This window comes from Maniola hyperantus, chromosome 11, assembly GCF_902806685.2.
Source record: "Maniola hyperantus chromosome 11, iAphHyp1.2, whole genome shotgun sequence".
Classification (NCBI taxonomy): domain Eukaryota; kingdom Metazoa; phylum Arthropoda; class Insecta; order Lepidoptera; family Nymphalidae; genus Maniola; species Maniola hyperantus.
The window spans coordinates 5,757,345-5,777,763 of record NC_048546.1 but is presented as its reverse complement, the minus strand read 5'-3'; the positions used below and the strand labels follow the sequence as shown (position 1 = coordinate 5,777,763).

General features: G+C 36.0%; 1 protein-coding gene across 2 annotated transcripts in view; it reads left to right on the top strand.

Annotated features, from left to right (window-relative positions):
* The window catches only part of LOC117986327 (trace amine-associated receptor 6), a 55,495-nt gene that overhangs the window by 19,651 nt on the left and 15,425 nt on the right, over positions 1-20,419 (top strand). Inside the window, exons 2-3 of one of the 2 annotated variants that reach the window (XM_069501841.1) lie at positions 6,880-6,897; positions 6,928-6,963. The exons of the other annotated variant lie outside the window; for it this stretch is intronic. The gene's annotated coding sequence lies outside the window, so the exon portion shown is untranslated. The remainder of the gene's footprint in view (positions 1-6,879; positions 6,898-6,927; positions 6,964-20,419) is intronic. 2 annotated transcript variants of the gene reach the window in all.

Here is a 20,419-nt window from a genome sequence, read left to right as displayed (position 1 = left end):
CACTACCATTATAAACTATAGATCGTAAATTTTTGATTAGCATAGCGGCCATTTTTAGTTTTTTTATCATATTTCGTTGTTATAGCAGCAATAGAAATACACACTATGTGAAAATTTCAACTCTCTACCTATTCATAAGGTTCATGAGATAGAACACAAATATAAAAAATTTCAAAATGACCGCTATGATGAAAATAAAAAAAAACAAAAATGTTATTTCTTGTAGAAATGACACTTTTGGTGGTACGGAACCCTTCATGTACGAGTCCGAGTCGCACTTGACGATTTTTAATCCAAAATTTAATTTTTCCTTCATTATTTCGGTTTCCTTTTTGTTGTGTACATTGATACAGCCATTTCTACACAGATGGAAATTTTTAAAATATATCATACTGAGATGAATTTTCTATGAATAACTAAGGAATAACTTCTCACGGCAAACAAGAAATCAATTCGCTCAGAAAAAGATGAATAAAATCATTTCATTCCACTCAAATATATTTCCCGGAAGCAGAGAATACAAGGATTGTGCGTAAACTTCAATAGATGAGATTGTTTACAAATTGAAAAAAAAAACCGGCCAAGTGCGAGTTGGGCTCGCGCACCGAGGGTTCCGTACTGCAGTCGTAATTTTTCGACATTTTGCACGACAATTCAAAAACTATTATGCATAAAAATAAATAAAAATCTGTTTTAGAATGCACAGGTGAAGCCCTTTCATATTATGATACCCCACTTAATAAACCTAGTTATCTTACTTCGAAAATAGAAAATTATAATTATTGGTTCATGACCACAATTTAATTTTTGTTTTGTGTGATGTAGACACAAATTCACGGTTTTCAGATGTTTCCCCTTTTCATTTCCCCAATTTCATGATTCTAGGTCAACGGGAAGTACCCTGTAGGTTTCTTGACAGACCGATAGACAGACAGATAGATGATCCTATAAGGGTTCCGTTTTGCTGATTTCAATAAATTCGTAGGTTGATAAGTAGTTATAGCGGGATAGAGGATCCAACCACGTAACAATCCGCATACACTTAGTTTCGCACCCATACCCCTCGTAATGTATCAATTTGATCGTAAATGTTCTAACAGGGTGTGATTTTGAAGGACCTCTCTGATAATTATTGGGTACATTTCGATTTGATTGAAGTGGGTGTATTCGATTGTGGATTCTAAGTACTTTGTAGTATTTACTATGTACCTAAGTAATACCTATTCATCTAAGACTATCAATATCACTTGTTTTTAACGTAGAAAAACATCGAGAAGAAACCTGCATAAGTGTTTCGCATAATGTCATCATATCACTATGAAAGACGTGTGAAGTTTGCCAATCCACCCTTGGCCATCGTGGTGGACTATGGCCAAACACTCTGCAAGGAGACCCGTTCAAAGTAATGGGTCGGTGTTGGGTTGAGATGATGATGATGAACCACAACCCAGGTGCATTCTCTATTCTCTTACTCTCATAGTCCGATGGGACGGCAATCCTACACGTCCGGACAGAGTTCAGGTGCCAGACTAACGGCTTTACGTGCTTTCTGAGGCACGGGGGTATTACACCGCCAGCTTACCAACTACTGCTACTGAGAAGTTTTTAACCGACCCGGGTCTTGAACCTCGAGCCTCATGATTCGCAGCTAAATAAGCTTGCCACTAGAACATGGAACAAGGAAGTATATGTATAGCACGCGACAGGTTGAGATGGCTAGCGCGGATGGGATAGCGCGGGTGACGTGCGGATGTGCGGGGCGTCCCCCGCCTCATACCCCGATTACCATCTTGACCTGTCGCGTACTATACGTATGTGGTGAGATTTATACTACGTAGCAAAGTGCAATATGCATCGTGTATTACAATGGTGTCTACGTATTGTGTCTTCCAATTATTATTGTTCCCACATGTCAAATACACTCCGAGTCCTGTTGATATTGCGGTTAGATTCTGTAATGACAGTGACATTTCGAAGAAAGGAATAATATAGTTGTTCACGCGGATAATAGTAGGTAGATGAAGAGGATTCATACAAGGCAGTAGAACTAGAAACGCATCTATATAATCAGGTAGGTATACTATTGTAGGTTACTCTTTTTGATAGTCGGGTATTAGATGATAGTGGTGATTATTTTAATTTCGTAAACTTAAAACTAAAGCTAAGTACGAGGGTTCCAACTTCCAAATACGCCCAGCCAGTGAAGAGTACACAATAAACTCAACCGTAGGTATAAACATACCAGAAGTGAATTTAAATATTAATCACGACACGCACAGGCTTATCGAGAGTTTTACCTTTTATAATAACCTTACTGCAATATTAACTTGATTAGGGCCCAATTGCTGCGACCACTCAATCAAAATGGCGACCTAAACACAAAAAGCATTTAAAAGTCGGTCGAGTCTCGCGTTGGAACGAGGCTAGTTTAAAAACCACCAACCACCCGTATTTATACAATCGACTCAACATTGCTGCTTCGCAACGCGACTTCCATTTTAAAAGGCGCCAAATACAAATGCTACCGGGTACCGGGTATTCTTTTTATTATCACCACTTCACAAAAACACTTCACTTATACTATCTAAGCCGTTAAGCAACTCAATCCCAAGCTATTAAAAATGCAAAAGTGTGTCTGTCTGTCTATCTTTCTGCTAGATTTTGACGGCCCATTTGTTAAAACGTTTTTGACAAACGGTACAGAGATAGCTTGCATTCCAGAGAAGGACATAGGCTACTTTTTGTCCCGGAAATCGTCAAGTTAATAATTGTTTTGGTTAGTGATTTTTTGTTTTATATTATAACTATTTGTAATGAAAACATAGGTAATATTATGATTCTTTTTTCTTTCACTTAAATGTAATTACCTAGTTAGTAGCTACTTTAATATGACAAAGCTTACAAAAGATAATAATGGCAAGGGATGTAGAGCTTTTTATATAATGCGCTTTGTGGTTTTATTTTGTTTTTCTTAAAGCGGACGTGGCGTACAATGTGCCTAGAGGAAACAGTATAATGGCTTGTAATTAGTGTAGGTATTATTAACAGACAGGCTCTTTTATTACATGCCTTTATAATATAAATCATCATCATCATCATCAACCGATAGACGCCCACTGCTGGACATAGGTCTCATGTAGGGACTTCCACACTCCACGGTCTTGCGCCGCCTGAATCCAGCGGCTCCCTGCGACTCGTCTGACGATGTCCGTCCACCTAGTGAGGGGTCTTTCAACATTGCGCCTTCCGGTGCGAGGTCGCCATTCTAGCACCTTGGGATCCCAACGTCCATCGGTTTTATGAACTATGTGCCCTGCCCATTGCCACTTCAGCTTCGCAACCCGTTGAGCTATTTCGATTACTCTAGTTCTCTTACAGATCTCCTAATTTCTGATTTGATCACGTAGAGAAACTCGTTTAACTTACCAACCGACTTCCAAAAAAGAAGGAGGTTGTCAATTATGAGGTGCGTTTTATTTTTAAGTATGTACCCTACTTTAGAAACCCTACCTACCCTACCCTGTTTCAGAAATCTCGGGGAAATCAATCGATTTCCCCGAGATTTCTGAAACAGTTGCTATTTTGTTTCTTACTAACCGCGGTACTCAGAGTCGCTAATCGTTACTTAAGATTGAGTTAAAACGAGACAGATTTATGTGAGAGATATAGCTCTGTCTCGTTTTAACTAAACTGAAGTAACAATTAAGCGACTCTGAATACGGTAGTAAGTAATATAGTTCTTACTTCTTTTAGTTTATTATGTACCTAATATAGAGCTGATGTTAAGTGAATGAGTAATTTATAAACATGACAAGTGTTATTAACTAAGTAGTAACAAATCACAAGCTGTGACCTAATTTCAGTCTACCTAACTTCTTTGCTCTGATTTAGTTTCATACGTTATACCTATTACAGAGTTGCAGACATAGTTCCAGTTCTCATATTTCCATTTAAATAGGCTCTCTAATGTCCCAAGTTGCTACCATGTTGCTCGCTGATGTCTTTTGGCAATAGTTTCAGCTTGTTCTAGAGCTGGGAAAGTGTTAGAGTTGCTATTACTTAGCTTAAAATTGGCGTAGCTCCAGAAGTAATTGTTCATCATCATCATCATGATCAACCCATCACCGGCTCACTACTTAGCGAGGGTCTCCTCTCAGAGTGAGAAGGGTTTTGGGCATAGTCTCCCATGCTGGCCATGTGCGGATTGGTAGACTTCACACACCTTTGAGAACATTATGGAGAACTCTCAGGCATGCAGGTTTCCTCACGATGTTTTCCTTCACCGTTAAAGCACGTGATATTTAATTACTTAAAACGCACATAACTCCGAAAAGTTAGAGGTGCGTGCCCGGGATCGAACCCTCGACCTCCGATTAGAAGGCGGACGTCCTAACCACTAGGCTATCACAGCATTTGTAATGTAATTAATTAATTTTTGCGTAATCATTAGGAATCTGGGTTGATCCCGTGACGTAAGCTGTAGTTGGTAATATGGCGTTGGCAGTAATCGATAATCGATGTGTAAAGCAAGTGATTTGAGTGAGCTATTTGTATGACATACCTACTGGTACGAATAGCTCACTCATATCACTTGTATGTATTGAATGTATGAGTATTTGAGATGTATGTTATTTGAGTGAACTAATGTTCGACTACATAATCCTTTGTGAAAATATAGTACCTACTAATACTACTATAGCTATTGAACATGTAACTTTATGTTATTTATGGAAAAACTAGCTTATTTCCGCGACTTCGTCTGCGTGGACTACACAGATTTCAAACCCCTATTTTAGCCTTAGGGGTTTATCTTTCAAAAATCTTTTCTTACCGGATGTCTACGTCACAATAGCTATCTGCATGCCAAATTCAGCCATAAGCTAGTCATTAATAGGTTCTAATAATTACACCCTACAAAGAGTAGGGAAATACAAATAGGAGAGATCCATTCCAACCAGATTCAATATTCAGAATATACCCTCTTGAATCGTCTCAACGACGGATTATTATTTTTATGATTCCATAACTGTAAGAATATCAAAGAAACCCCAGCCAATATTATTACGTTTTTCTTTACAAACAAGATGTAGGCAATACTTAAGTACTTGTTAAATACGAGTTTTTCGTTCCACGAAGCGGCAACTTGGTTTATCTTTTTTAGAACTTTTGACATAAATTGCCGCAGGAACTGGAAAAACTTGTTTAAAAGAAATGTTCCGCACCCAATAACAGTAATTGAATATCAAATATCGAATCTGACATATCTCACAGTCACATATTGTGTTACGGAAACGGAATACGAAATTTGAAGTCGATAAGAAACATTTTTGATGAAATAATAGATACGGAAATATCTATTATAAAAGAAAGTGTACAATGTGCGTGCCGCTAAAACTCAGAAATGAGTCCCGGTACCATCAAGGTAGTTATATGGTGTGATAGTTCTCTATCTTCCGTCCATGAAGAAGGTTCCCGTTTTTAACCGACTTCAAAAAAAGGAGGAGGTTCTCAATTCGTCGGAATCTTTTTTTTTTTTATGTATCTTTTTTTTGTTTGAAAGGGTATACTTCAAAGTTGGTCCCATTTAAATTTGACAAAGATCTGATGAACATCTTCGTAGATAGATATAATGGAACTCCTCAACGGATAAGACTAAATTGCTCGCGATCAGTGTAATAGCTTAGTAAACAGTAGATTGTTAACCAGGCATAGCATATTTTAATACCCAAGGGCCACTAAAAATTGTGAAATAATTTTTTTTTTACAAAATAAATAAAAACCGACTTCGATACACAAACACTAAAAATTGAAAAATAAGTTAATTTATTACCGAATATATTATGAATACAAGAGTTAATATAGTTCCATAATAATATTTTTTGAGGTCGGTGCCAATGAGGTGCCATTGTGGAGTCTCATAAAAATATGAAGTCTAGACGATTCGCGCAGCTAAAGCTAATTGACACCGGCACCAAAAAGTATTATTATGGAACTATATTAACTCTTGTATACATAATATGTTCGGTAATAAATTAAATTATTTATCAATTTTTAGTGTTGTATCGAAGTCGGTTTTTATTTTTTTTGTAAAAAAATTTTATTACCTGAAGGGTGTGCTTTTGAAGATATAAGGGTTGGAAGTTTCGCCCTATAGAAATTTCAAGAATAATTAAGAACATTCGAGAGTATTCTAAAGAATCCCACAGAGTATCCCAGATCATTGTAGAACATTCCAGAACATTCTCGAATGATGTCGAATATTCTGGAACATTGTGGACCATTCGAAGACGTTTCTCTATGGGTAAAGCTACCTATTGATAGGAGTATACAAAACAAGATATGTCGTGAGTTCGAACGTTCTGGAACATTCTGGAATGCTGTGGAAATTATTGCAAAAATCGCACTTAGTACGCGGGTGAAGCCGCGGGGCAAAAGCTAGTATTACTATAAAATATCACGTACAGTTCTTGCAATTCACGAAGGCTAGTGAACTTTACTTGTGGTAACGTCGTTTACATGGGTATTGCGCAGTGGCGTGCAGGTCATAAAGGCATAAATGCACTGCTTACCCCAGTTGTTTAAGCTCAATGCATATTTCTCATTATGACCTGCCAGTGAACAGGCTCCTACTTAACTAGTGCCTACCCTGGGTTCAAACCCTTTGCACGCCACTGGTATTGCGTAAGTGTGCGTGCATGTCGGACCAATCAGTCGCGAGCAAGCACTGTCAAACGCACACGTCATTTAGTGTACCTTACGTATGCCGATACGACTTAAACACAAGGATAAGTCAGTGGTCTTCGTGAAATGCAAGAACTATATCATATAATTTTGTATTTCTCTTTTTGTAACTTGCTGACTTAACTTTGCTTGGCACAGAATACGCTCTACTTATTGGTGAGTACCTAAATAACGTCTGTATAATAGGTATCTACTTTTGCGACTAGATACGGCGAGGATAAGGTAAGTATCAAAGAAAATTGTGTAGGTAGATTAAATTTTTGAATTTGTTTATTGCTATTAAGTATCATATTTTTATCAATGTAGGTTAATTTTAAATGATGATTGCTTGAAATAGATGATCCGTTTCGCTGAACCGGAGCTAAGACTTTTGGATTGATGGCTAGTGATAATAGAAAATCAATAGCTTTAAACGAGAGACCATCGTGAATGTTAATAGGTCTTAACGAGCTACTATTATGGCGTCACTGCATTTAGAGGGTTTCTCGGTAGTTGGTGTAGGCTTCTAATATTTACGTAAGAAATGATTTATTTTGTTTATTTCCCTTTAATATTATTGCATTTTGTGTAAATTTTGTATGATTTTGTTGAATTTAAAAGCTAAGCCAGTCTTAGTACATTAGTTATTGTTATTTTAGTAAGAAGAAGCTCGCAGTTTGACCTCTTTATGTAGAGAGACATTTGAGTTGTTGATGGACTCCCATACGTGCCCATACCCTTCTGCATACGACTCGACTAAGAGTATAATTTCGACTCTTGAACTGATCTTGATGAAAGGCACCGAAGCTAAGTAGTTTATAGTTTGGAGATAGACATAATGTACCTACTTTTTATTACGGAAAATAAATCCACGCGCAGGAAGAAAATCCTTTATGTTAAGTATAAAACTAAATTCAAATAAAAGTTCCTCGATTTTTGTAAAAAGCCGTCTAAACTTCACCAGACCATGTCTAATTCGGCGACTTGCTGGCACGCAGTCTATACCTACCCGGCTTCCAGATTACTCACCCACACACTCACCCACGATCCACGGGATAGTGGTAAGTTGGTTACTTGTACGAATCCGAAATACGCTGACAATAGGTACCCCGCAGTAAATATCGCAAAGTTTTCCTTTATAGCTTTGTTATATGAATGGAGCAAATGTTAGGATGGGAGGATTTAGAAATTGTAATGGTGAAAGAAATGGGCATCGGATGTAGATAAAACTTGTCATGTCATGTAGCTTAATTTAAGAAGTATGCCTCTCTTATCGAGAGTTGCATTTTTGTTCCGTTTGCCGTGGAAACCCTGGGGCCATTACCATTCCACGCGGGCATGATTTGTATAGTAATTAGATAAGCCTAGCTTTAAGTTTTATTGTAATATTTTCATTAAAAAAATACTCGTTGATAATGAGTATAATATGTTAATATTGACCTACTTTATTATATTACCTATGGGTATAAGTATGGGTTGCGTGGAAGAGATCACTTTAGTGATAAAGTCGCCCTTTGTTTTTTAAGTGTATTCTGTATTCTTACTCTCTGTAATTTTGTTAACAATAAAGTCGTTTTAAATTAAGTTGAAACTGAACATTTTTTATGCGGAAATACAGCCAGTATTCTTGGCGCCATTCCACGCGGGCACAATTTGTATCGTAACTAGCTTATGCTCGCCACTTCGTCCGCGTGGACTACACAAATTTCAAACCCCTACTTCACACCCTTAGGCCTTGAATTTTCTAAAATTCTTTCTTAGAGGAAGCCTACGTTATAATAACTATCTGCATGCAAAATTTCACTCCAATCCGTCCAGTAGTTTGAGCTGTGCGTTGATAGATCAGTCAGTCAGTCAGTCAGTCACCTTTTAATCCATACTAATATTATACTTGCGAAAGTGTGTCTGTCTGTCTGTGCTAGCTTTTCACGGCCATGAAATTCATGAAACATTCAAACATTCATGAAATTCAATACAGAGTTATAGCTTACATCCCGGGGATGGACATAGGCTACTTTTTATCCCAGAAAATTAAAGAGCTTTCACGGGATTTTTAAAACCTAAATCCACGCGGACGAAGTCTCTAGTTTTATATAATATTTAGATTAGATAAGGCTAGCTTTAAGTTTTATTGTAATATTTTCATTAACATTTTCATTAGTCGTTAATATAATATATTATATGTATGTAGTACCTATAGGACGTAGAGCGTTAAGGTCACTAGCTGGCTCTTGTCTGTTGGCCGTGATCCAAAGTGTTCACTGGGTATAATAACTTTAGCAAACATAATCTACTCATTGTGAGTGCTAATAGCGACACTATAATGAATATAATGTCATAATAATTATGTAATAAAAGCTACTGGTCAAACAGTCCCGCTGTTAGACACTGTTAACAAAATAATCAAAATAACAAATCAAACAGTAATTTATTTTCATTAAGTTTGAACATATATTTCTTGATCTAGGATCAGTAAATCCATATAATATTATTAATATGGAAGTGTGTCTGTCGGTCTGTTATTTTTTGACGGCTGAACTGCCAAACCGATCTTGACGAACTTTGGCACAGAGTCAGAGTTTGCTTCCTAGAGAGGGATATTTTTTATTGCGGAAAATCAATGAGACCCACAGCATTTAAAAAAAACTGGCCAAGTGCGAGTCAGACTCGCGCAGTGAGAATTCCGTACTACAATCGTATTTTATTGACATTTTGCACGATAAATCAAAACCCCCTAAAAACAAATAAAAATCTGTTTTAGAATTCACCAGTAAAGCTCTATCATATTATGATACCCAGTAGCGTGCACAGGGTTTGAAGGCAGGGTAGGCACTAGTTAAGAAGAAGCCTGTTTACTGGCTGGTAATAATTAAATATATGCATTGAGCTTTATAACTGGGGTAAGCAGTGCATTTATGCCTCTATGACCTGCACGCCACTGATGATACCCCACTTGATATAGTAATCTTACTTTGAAAGTTGAAAATAGCAATATTTGTTCATGAACACGTCATTTTAATTTTTTTCCACAAATACACGGTTTTAAGATTTTTTCCCCTGAAGTCGGCTATAATACCTACCTTCCTGCAAAATTTCATGATTCTAGGTCAACGAGATTCTTGACAGACAGGCAGACAACAAAATGATCCTATAAAGGTTCCGTTTTCCCTTTTGAGGTACGGAACCCTAAAAAACCGGTAAAGTGCGAGTCCGGCTTCCCTCTTTTAGGGTTTTAGATGAGTCATCTTTTTTCAATTTCTATAAATAAATAGTTTGAAACAAAGAAACTAACTGCGTATAACGTCAAAACTTGTTGGTGCATTTTAATGCAGTTTTTAACTTCTTTTAGAATATTAAAATATTAAAAAAAAAAAAAAAATACGAGGAAGTTTTATGATGTACTTACACTGACGTTTCTTATGTATAATGTACACGAAACACAATATTCATATTTATTGTAGTCTATACAGTTGAGGCTTTCACGTAATATTAGATGTTTAAAAATATTGTTTTAACTCATTCATTTTCTTAATTTAATAAGTCTTTAGGTAACTAAGTAGGTATATCTACATCACGTCAATCACGGAACAGAAAATCTGTTTCCGTGACGTCAATCCATTGCAAATCAACGAACACCTTTCGCACTTTTTATATGACTAGTGATAAGGTAAGCCTTAATATTTCTTTACAAAAAGGCGACGTTAATTTTCAACCTGCATAATATTCGATTGAATTGAACCTGCATATCTCTATAGCTATCGGGTCTGTAAAGGCACTCGACACAGCCGCGATAACGAGAGGGATACCGGTTCAATCCCTGCTGGTTCCACAATTTTTGATAATGTAGGGCTTCAAACTAAAACGTGGCGTACTAATACCTTTGGCCTCTGAGAGAAACTAGTGCTCATTAGTTGGCCGGCGATGGGTTGATCACGGAATTGCTTAAAGTGCAACTTTTTAACTGACTTCAAAAAAAGGAGGAGTTTCTCAATTCGTCGGAATCTTTTTTTTTTTTTTACCGGATTACTCGAAGACGCCTGGACCGATTTTGAAAATTCTTTTTTTGTTTGAAAGGGTATACTTCAAAGTTGGTCCCATTTAAATTTGGTGAAGACCTGATGAACATCTTCGAAGATAGATAATGGAACTCTTCAACGGATAAGAGTAAATTGCTCGCGATCAGTGTAATAGCTTAGTAAACAGTAGATTTTTAACCAGGCATAGCATATTTTAATACCATGGGGCCACTAAAAATTGTGAAATAAATTTTTTTTACAAAAAAAATAAAAACCGACTTCGATACACAAACACTAAAAATTGAAAAATAATTTAATTTATTACCGAATATATTATGTATACAAGAGTTAATATAGTTCCATAATAATATTTTTTGGGGTCGGTGCTAATGAAGTGCCATTGTGGAGTCTCATAAAAATATGAAGTCTAGACGATTCGCGCAGCTAAAGCTAATTGGCACCGGCACACAAAAATTATTATTATGGAACTTTTTTAACTCTCGTATACACAATATACTTATTCGGTAATAAATTAAATAATTTTTTAATTTTTATTGTTTGTGTATCGAAGTCGGTTTTTAATTTTTTTTGTAATTTTTTTTATATCAAATTATTGTTTGTGTTCATTGTGGTTTGTATCTGTTACGAATGTTGGCACAGATACATGCTGTAGAGAATGGCACGGGCAGTTGCCTCGAGAGGTATTGGTGTTGGCTAACGAAAACTGTGTCACGTCACTCCGAGTTGATAAAACTAAGCCGTGCTTATGTACCTAAAACAAGAATAAAGCTACAGCCATACCTGCGCGCGATGAACGCGGGATGTGGTACGCAATGCAGGAGTTCCACGACGAAGGGTTTAGGTTATAGTTTGCCTGGCCAAGTACAGAGTGGAGAAACTGAACTATTGAACCCTTCTCATTCTGAAAGGAGACCCGTGCTCAATAGTGCGCGGCGATGAGTTTGATCATGACGGTAATGAAACTATTGAAAACATTAAGGAGAACTTTCAGGCATGCAGGTTTCCTCACTATGTTTTCCTTCACGGTTAAAAAAAGTAATACTATTTAATTTAATTGCTTAAAGTGCACATGTAGGTACAGATTCTATCCAATGTTTGTGTTAATCGTGGTTTGTATCTGTTATGAATGTTGGCACAGATACACGCTGCAGAGAACGGCGCGGGCAGTTGCCCCGAGAGGTATATCTAAGTGTTGGCAAACGAAAACTGTGTCACGTCACTCCAAGTTGATAAAACTAAGCCGTGCTTATGTGAACAAGTATAAGAAGTCTATAACTTCATATGTGTAAAAAAAAGTTAAGCGACATTTCACAGCGATTAATAGCCTCATCTGGTGATAGAAGGGTTTTCTCATTTTTAGCGCAACGGATCAGTTTGTGTTTTTTTAAAAATCCCGTGGGACCTCTTTGATTTCCCGGGATTAAAAGCGGCCTGTGTTCAGCTCCAGGATGCAAGCTACCTCTAAACCAAAAAGATGATACCCGCAATTTCATCCAGGTGGATTTGGATTTTTTTAACCCCATGCGAATTATTTTTTGTTTTTCCATGACAAAACATAGCCTAAATCTGTCCCCGGCTAAAGGAGTCCATTGGTACGCCCTTAAACTGTATGTTGGTTATAAAAGTTTCTATTACTATTCTTCCTTGCCATAAGTATTTATGATTTCGTATGACTTTCTTTAATATAAATCCTACGCCACTACAAATAAATTAAAAACAGCTCCAACTAGGTACTTAATTTTATCGTAACTAGTGAGAATACTTATTTGAAAAGTTCAGCACAAAGCGAGAAAATAAATGTTGCAGCCAAGGAAATAACATTTTTAGAAGAGTCCTCGTCTTGTAGAGGCGCCGCGGGCGGTCGGCATTGTAACAGATGATGCGGGTCAAGATAATTATAGCCTTCACAGCGACTATCGGGCGCCATTCCGGAAGAATCGTTTTTGGGTTTCTGGCTTTTGGCCTTTCCAAGCCGCCTCTAAAAAATTATGATCCTGCGGCGAGTCATTAGGGCAATGAAAAAATATCTTTGATGAATGTATGAAAACATGAATTGTTTTAGTTTTTTGGGGTGGATTAGATGGCTGATATATTTTGTATTACGTACTGTGTTACTATAACCCGCCTCTTCTTCCGCGTGGATTTAGATTTTTTGAATCCCGTGGGAATTCTTTGGTTTTAAGAGATAAAAGTAGGCTACGCCCGCAATGAATTGAATAGATGATACCAGCAACTTCGTCCACGTCAATTTATGTTTGTAAGAATCTTTAATTTTCCGGGACAAAAGTAGCCTATGTCCTTCTGTGGGATGCAAGCTGTTGAACAGATGGGCTGTGAAAAACACAGCCCAGAGACACAGACAGTCAGATATATTAGACAAACAGACAGATACATAAGTAATATTAGTCAAGATTCGAAATTAGATCTTGATCTCTTGACAATCAAAAAGTGTTAGAGTGGTACCTAATTTGAATAAATGATTTGACTTGACTTGATGGACTGGACGGGTTATCTAGAAAGAATGCCGAATACAAGTAACATACAAATATAATCAGTAGGTAGATAGCCCAACAGAAAAGACTAAAGATAGGCCAAAAACTATTGGCTGAAATGGGTTGATGAAGACCTAAGAGCGATCAAGCACTCATCCGATCCGAATCCGTGAAAATACGGATATAAAAAATATCTACGTCATGAGTAATAAGCACAGAAAATTCAATCTGTGGTCATAAGCTAAATCACAAATAGTTCTATGACAACTTCGGAATGTATTTTCACGAACTCGGATCGGATGTAAGCGTTACCGCTGTAAGCGTGATGGGCGAATAAACAAATTGAATAAGAGCTGAGCAAAGCCGACGGAATAAAACTGTGGAGGAGGCTAGGACTCAGAAAGGTTGTAAATTGTGACACGGCATCACTATAGGGCTATGATAATATTATCCTAATTTAATTTCGAATAAATAACAATCAAACAGTCAAAACGCTTGGATGTTCAATCGCTAGAAGGTTCAATTCCTACTTAAACGTAACAAAGTAAAGGGACAATAATAAATCTGAGGTCTTCTGAGAAACTTCACTACAAGAACGGCAGCCTTTAATCGTGTTACATTAAGACTTCTGTTAGATATAAAATATGTCCATAAACAATCATGTTACTTTAAAAAATTAAATTCTAAAGTAAAATGTGATCAAAGAGAATCCGGCATATGTAATTTAATCAAAATGCATAATTTATTGAATACAGTTGCAGCTCAGCAATCCAATATTTAAAATGCTGTATAAACAATCCCAAGCAAATTTCCTTAAAATGTCAATGTCACAGTGAAATACACTGAGGAATATGGGTCAAAGACGTTTTGTCCTATTTGGCTGCGACGTGAACTCGCCTATAAAGCTGAACTCGTAAATAGGACTAGTGTAAAGCGTATACGATACGGCTTCATGATACACTAACGTTAATGGAAAAAGTTTAAAACAGAAGTCCATTTTTTGTTAGATTGTATTTGTAGAAATGTAATAAACATGTTTTCAGAAGCTCTTTGGAGGAATGTGACGAGTAGATAGTAGGTATTTAAGTCGCTGAAAAAGTCCAAAATTGGTAATCCTTCAGTGAGGCATTTATAACTTCTCAGAATCTAGATCTCAGGGCTCTCTTTCAACATACACTAAGGGTGGCTTAAGTATAAAACAGGGATTTAGTAGGCTGCTTTTCATATTTTGCGGTACTACTAAATGCTAAAAATAATGTTCCCAAAGAAGATTAAGGGGTGGAGTAACTTTATAAAACCTGCCTTGGTAGCGGTACACAAAAAAACGACCGATAAACCTTTTTGTTCTTAACCACAACTCATGCAAATGCGGATTGCATTTGAGGTTAAAAACAAACAAAACTAGGTGAAATAATTCTGTATCTTGTATGATCCTGTATTTGTTTCTTGGATGATAAGTTACCACTTATCGGTGATCTCACCTAGTTATAGGTTATGATGCAATCTTGATATGTATCTATAGTACGCGACAGTTTGAAATGGCAATAGAGGAGGGAACGCCCCGCACACCCGCACATCCCCTGCGTGCGAGTGCGGGTGACGTGCGGGTGTGCGGAGCTTCCCCTCGCCTCATACCGCGATTGCCATCTACACCTGTCGCGGACTATACGTAGCATCGTACAAACGCTATATTGCTTGTAGAAGTTGCCTACAGGTTGGTATCCACGGACGAACTTGCCACCCTACCAGACACAAGTTAATTTGAAATTATAAGTTTCCAAATTGCTCCTGCCGGGAATCAAGACCAGGATGCCCTACTTATAAAACCGCAGCGCTTATCACTGCACCAGGGAGATCGTCAAGAATCTTTTACTAAAGTTAACATGAGACAATGACGAAAGAGACCCACGATTGATGACAACAGAAGTAACCCATTAGGTGTGACAAATAACTTCATTCGGGATACGAATGTTTTGGTAGATGCGTAAACGAGCTTTTTTATTTGACATTTTGATGAATAAGCTGTGTTACTGGTAGTCATTCCCGTGCTCTACTGAATAGAAGTAGTGGCTTGTTATTTGAAAGACCTGTTTTGTAACTCTTGACTCTCACATCTCACAATGTTTGATCATCTGCCGAATTCAGATTCTGATCTAGATACTACCTCATATAATTTAATCTATTATGTAAAAAATTTTTACAAAAAAAATAAAAACCGACTTCGATACACAATCACTAAAAATTGAAAAATAATTTAATTTATTACCGAATATATTATGTATACAAGATTTAATATCGTTCCATAATAATACTTTTTGGTGCCGGTGCCAATTAGCTTTAGCTGCGCGAATCGTCTAGACTTCATATTTTTATGAGACTCCACAATGGCACCTCATTGGCACCGACCCCAAAAAATATTATTATGGAACTATATTAACTCTTGTATACATAATTTATTCGGTAATAAATTAAATTATTTTTCAATTTTTAGTGATTGTGTATCGAAGTCGGTTTTTATTTTTTTTGTAAAATTTTTTTATTTCACAATTTTTAGTGGCCCCATGGAATTATGCTATGACTGGTTAAAAATCTACTGTTTACTAAGCTATTACACTGATCGCGAGCAATTTACTCTTATCCGTTGAGGAGTTCCAGTATCTATCTTCGAAGATGTTCATCAGATCTTCACCAAATTGAAATGGGACCAACTTTGAACTATACCCTTTCAAACAAAAAAAGAATTTTCAAAATCGGTCCAGGCGTCTTTGAGTAATCGGGGAACATACATTAAAAAAAAAAAAAAAAAAAAAAAAAAAGATTCCGACGAATTGAGAACCTCCTCCTTTTTTTGAAGTCGGTTAAAAAGTATGTTCTTAAACAAATTTAATACGAGGATTATGTCTAGTCCATATTATACTAGCTGATGCCCGCGACTTCATACGCTTGGATTTAGGTTTTTGAAATCCCGTGGGAACTCATTGATTTCCCGGAATAAAAATAGCCTATGTCACTCTCCAGGTCTGTAACTATACCCATACAAAAAATCACGTCGATCCGTTGCACCGTTGCGACGTGATTGAAGGACAAACCAACAAACCAATAAACCATCAAACAAACACACTTTTGCAAAGGGTAGTGATAAAAGGAAAAGCTGACTCACTGATTGATCAATCAACGCACAGCTCAAACTACTGGACGGATAGGGCTGGGCATGCTAATAGCTATTATATAAATTGAATATTTTAAAAGAGCACCCAGTGAGTTTCTCGCTGGTTCCTCTCGGTAGAAAACGCATTCCGCACCGATGCGGTGCTAGGTTCAATTACGATTCAAAAGCACTTTTTCTGAAGCACTAATAAAAGTTTACTTAAATAAAAAATCTTTCTATTTCTATAAATCTCGACTCTAGTATCATAAGGTCGGATGTGGATTTTTGCTACTTTTCAGGAGAGCCAAAACAAAAATGCTAGGGAAATCGGGTCATAATTTCTAAACTACTAGAGATACGATTTCAGTTGTTTTTGTAATATTTAACACATAACTGTACCTATCATTACCCATTACTAGAAATACTTTATCATTAATAAATAAAATATAAACTCACAATTTCTTCAAAATGGACGATATGCGACTTTATGCTGGTAATAATCGTAACTGTGCTAAAAAATTGTGTGCATAAGTTGTAAACCGACTTTATGGCTGCAATTTTTACTATTACAAATTTGAAATAAAAGTCGGATCTATTACTTAATATTTCATAATACGTCTTAACTGATTATACATAAGTAATATTCGGACAAAAGATCACAGTAGTTATCTCACAAAAATCATTTAGGAGTGTTGTGAGATAGCAACAATGTACCTATCTGATTTTTCTGAAACTGATTAGTTAGATCTGAAACATAATAATTGCATTCGCCCGATAGTCTGACCATTGCATCCGTGTAAACCTTGTGACTTCTGAATGAATGAAAATAACATTTACAAATTCACAAATAAAGCCCATTAATTAAAAACAACGGCCAAAAATTGGAAAAAAAATTACAAAGTAATTAGAAACCTACAGTGGGCCAAACATTTTTTGTGGAATTGCATACATGACAGTTACATCAATATAGAAATCTAAAACATGCCAACATAGCCTGATTTTCCTTATAATGATTAGGTACGTAAAGTAAGAATGGAGGTCATCAGGTACCTACTGCAAATGTTGGTTATATTTTACAGTGGATAATGGTTTCTCATTATGTCGTATATTGGGCGAAAGCGGGGAAGAATTTTAAGTTTATATGTACCTATAACATACTAATGAAATACAAAAAAGTCTTCTTTAAAGTAGTTTTTATAAAATAATAACACTCAGCATTATTGCGTTAGTTGTAGCCAGGTAATATATTCCGAAATCTGAAAATCCCCGCCGTTCTTATTTTTTTTTTATAACAAACGGTCCTGATATATCACCTTTGTAAAGGGATGTGGTCTTTAAAAATATGTTGTAGTGCCAAATCAAACTTATCAAAAAGTTTTGTTTCCTTCGCATGTTATTGTAAACTGTGACCAATCTCTTAGTTTAGTAATCTGCATTGTTTTCAGCTGTTCCCTTTTTTTCTATTTGTGCATGGATTACATCTTACTCCACGTAGGTACATGTTGCATTTTAGCATAAAGCTTGTGATTTATCACCTTTTAGTGTGGTAATCCTTATAATAATCATAAGTAAGCCATAACGATTATCATGCTCCGAATATGACCGACACAATTATCAGACCACAAAGTCAATTCTTCAACAATTTCGAGAATACTTTGTTTCTTATAGTAGATTAATGAAATAAGATACTGTTTTATTCCTTCCGCTGCAGCTGATGTTTTCAGACCACATTAAAGTAGCAACACTGCTGGTAGCATCATGAATCGTTTTTAAGGTGCAGAAACTACGCAGGTATAAGGATTTACTGTTAGTCAAATCCGGCATTGCCACTTTTGTAATAAAAAAAATACTTTCTGCTTTCTTGAAAATTCCATTGCTTCTGTTTCGACTGTTCTTTTTAACAGATACTTTTTTAAACTGTTTCTTTCGTGTTTTAGTTAAGTTTTTTTATTTTTTTACTTTCACTTTTATTAGTTGTTTAATTAATAAATTAATTTATACTACATTTATATTTAAATTAACATAATCTAAAGCTTCCTATAATTAGGTATGTTTCGTTAGAATCACTATCATCACATATTGTAGGTGCCTTATAATTTCTGCTCTGGATTAATATCAAATTCGGTCGATTATAAGACGGGTAAAGAAGAAAAAAATTGATTAGGTACTCTAATTTTTTAAGGCTACCTTAAAAACTAGGGCAATAAATTTTTGAACTGATGATTTGAACTATGATTCATAAAAAACACCATAAATGCACGGTTTTTTGCTTAGTGGGGTATTATTATAATATATGTTTAGATTTCCATGGTGTGATTTTCGTGGTCCTAAAAGATTTTCTAGTCTACATTTTCAAAATGTCTTCAGCTTTATTCTGGCTCTTTACTTTTTTCCCGCAGTTTAGTCCAATATTTTGGTGAAATAGGATGGATCTCTTACCTATTAATCACATCAACTTTAATGTAGTCACAAACAAAAAGCTTTATTTCAACTTACTCCCATGAATTTTATTGCAAAATTATTTATATTACAAGGCAAAAAGTCTTAAATGATTCACAGTCCAAATATTAATACAAAAAATTCGAAGCATAATATCTGTTGTGATTTTACCTAACAAAATTATTCCATATTTTAGAAGCAGAAGTGCTTAACTGCAGTACCAGCTAGTATTACAAATAAACTTATTTCGTAGCATAATGGTCGAACTCAAAATACATCTATCATTTTTCTCCATTGCTTTGGTGCATACATACGCAAGTCAAAAAATATAATTATGGTTCTCCAAATTTTTAGAATGTGTTCAGACATTATGCATGTATTTATCTTTGCAACGAAAAGAGATAGAAATACTGGTGTCAGCTTGGCAGAAAGAGCCCGAAATGCTCATTACCTTTATGTAAAAAAGTGAGTTTGGTCGGAAGTACACATCCGACCTTATGATACTAGAGTCGAGAAATGATTGTCTGGTTGCGACCAAGCTTCGCTCGGCGTCTTGGAGTTTGATAGGTTATATCCCTAAATTTCCGTGGTGATGGTGGATGCGTGAATTTATCTTACGGAATTCACGGCGGACGGTTATTTTATTTTTATTTTATTAGAAGAACCAACAGCTTACATTAATAAATTATAATCTTAAACTTAAGTAACTACAAGCTAATAAAAGGTTTTCACAATTAGATACTAAATTGAAAAAGAAAAATGAACACAGTGACAGACTATAACTAGATATAATTATTGCGTTATGCTAGCAAATAAGTTTATTAAACTTTGGCGCACACTATTTACATTGCCATAAAATCAGTCTATGCTGGATTTGTCATAAATTGAGTTTAAATTGCGAGAAGCGCGAGCAATGAAGGAATTTGATCTGAAGTTAGTTCTAGACGATGGCAAATGTAAAAATTTTTTGTGTCTGGATGCACATTATCAAAATGGTTACCTATTATTAGGAATAAAATATTGAGCCTGGTTAAAGCACCGGGCATGACACAGCCTATTTGCTCCGTGGGCACTGACCCGGTCGATATAAGTTAAATATATAGATACTGGGTAGGTACTCATGAAAATAGATAGTACAATATTATTTTCACCATACACTGGTGGAAAAGCTCTTTATATGAATGTTCTCGGGCATTTGTTATTCACACATGAAGTAGTTGGCACGAGTGACGACGCAGAAAGAGGCTTCGGGAAATGAAACGGGCAGTTGAAACGGATAGGTACCTACAATAGTTGGCAAGCGATAAACTACTGTGGTGATGCTGGTTTCAAAACTCAGATCTACGGAATTTTCAAATATGGAGAAGGTAAAAGTAAAATTCATCATTGAATTGCAACGAAAAATAGCTTGATCTAATAAATTTCCCCAGCGTTCAGGAGAACAAATTGATATTCTTTTCGAAACCGTTGGCCAGTTTCGGTTTTTATGCGATAGAAATAAATTGTTAATTTTTGTACCTTTCGTTATAATATACTGTGATAGCCTAGTGGTTATGATGTCCGCCTTTAAATTGGAAGTCAGG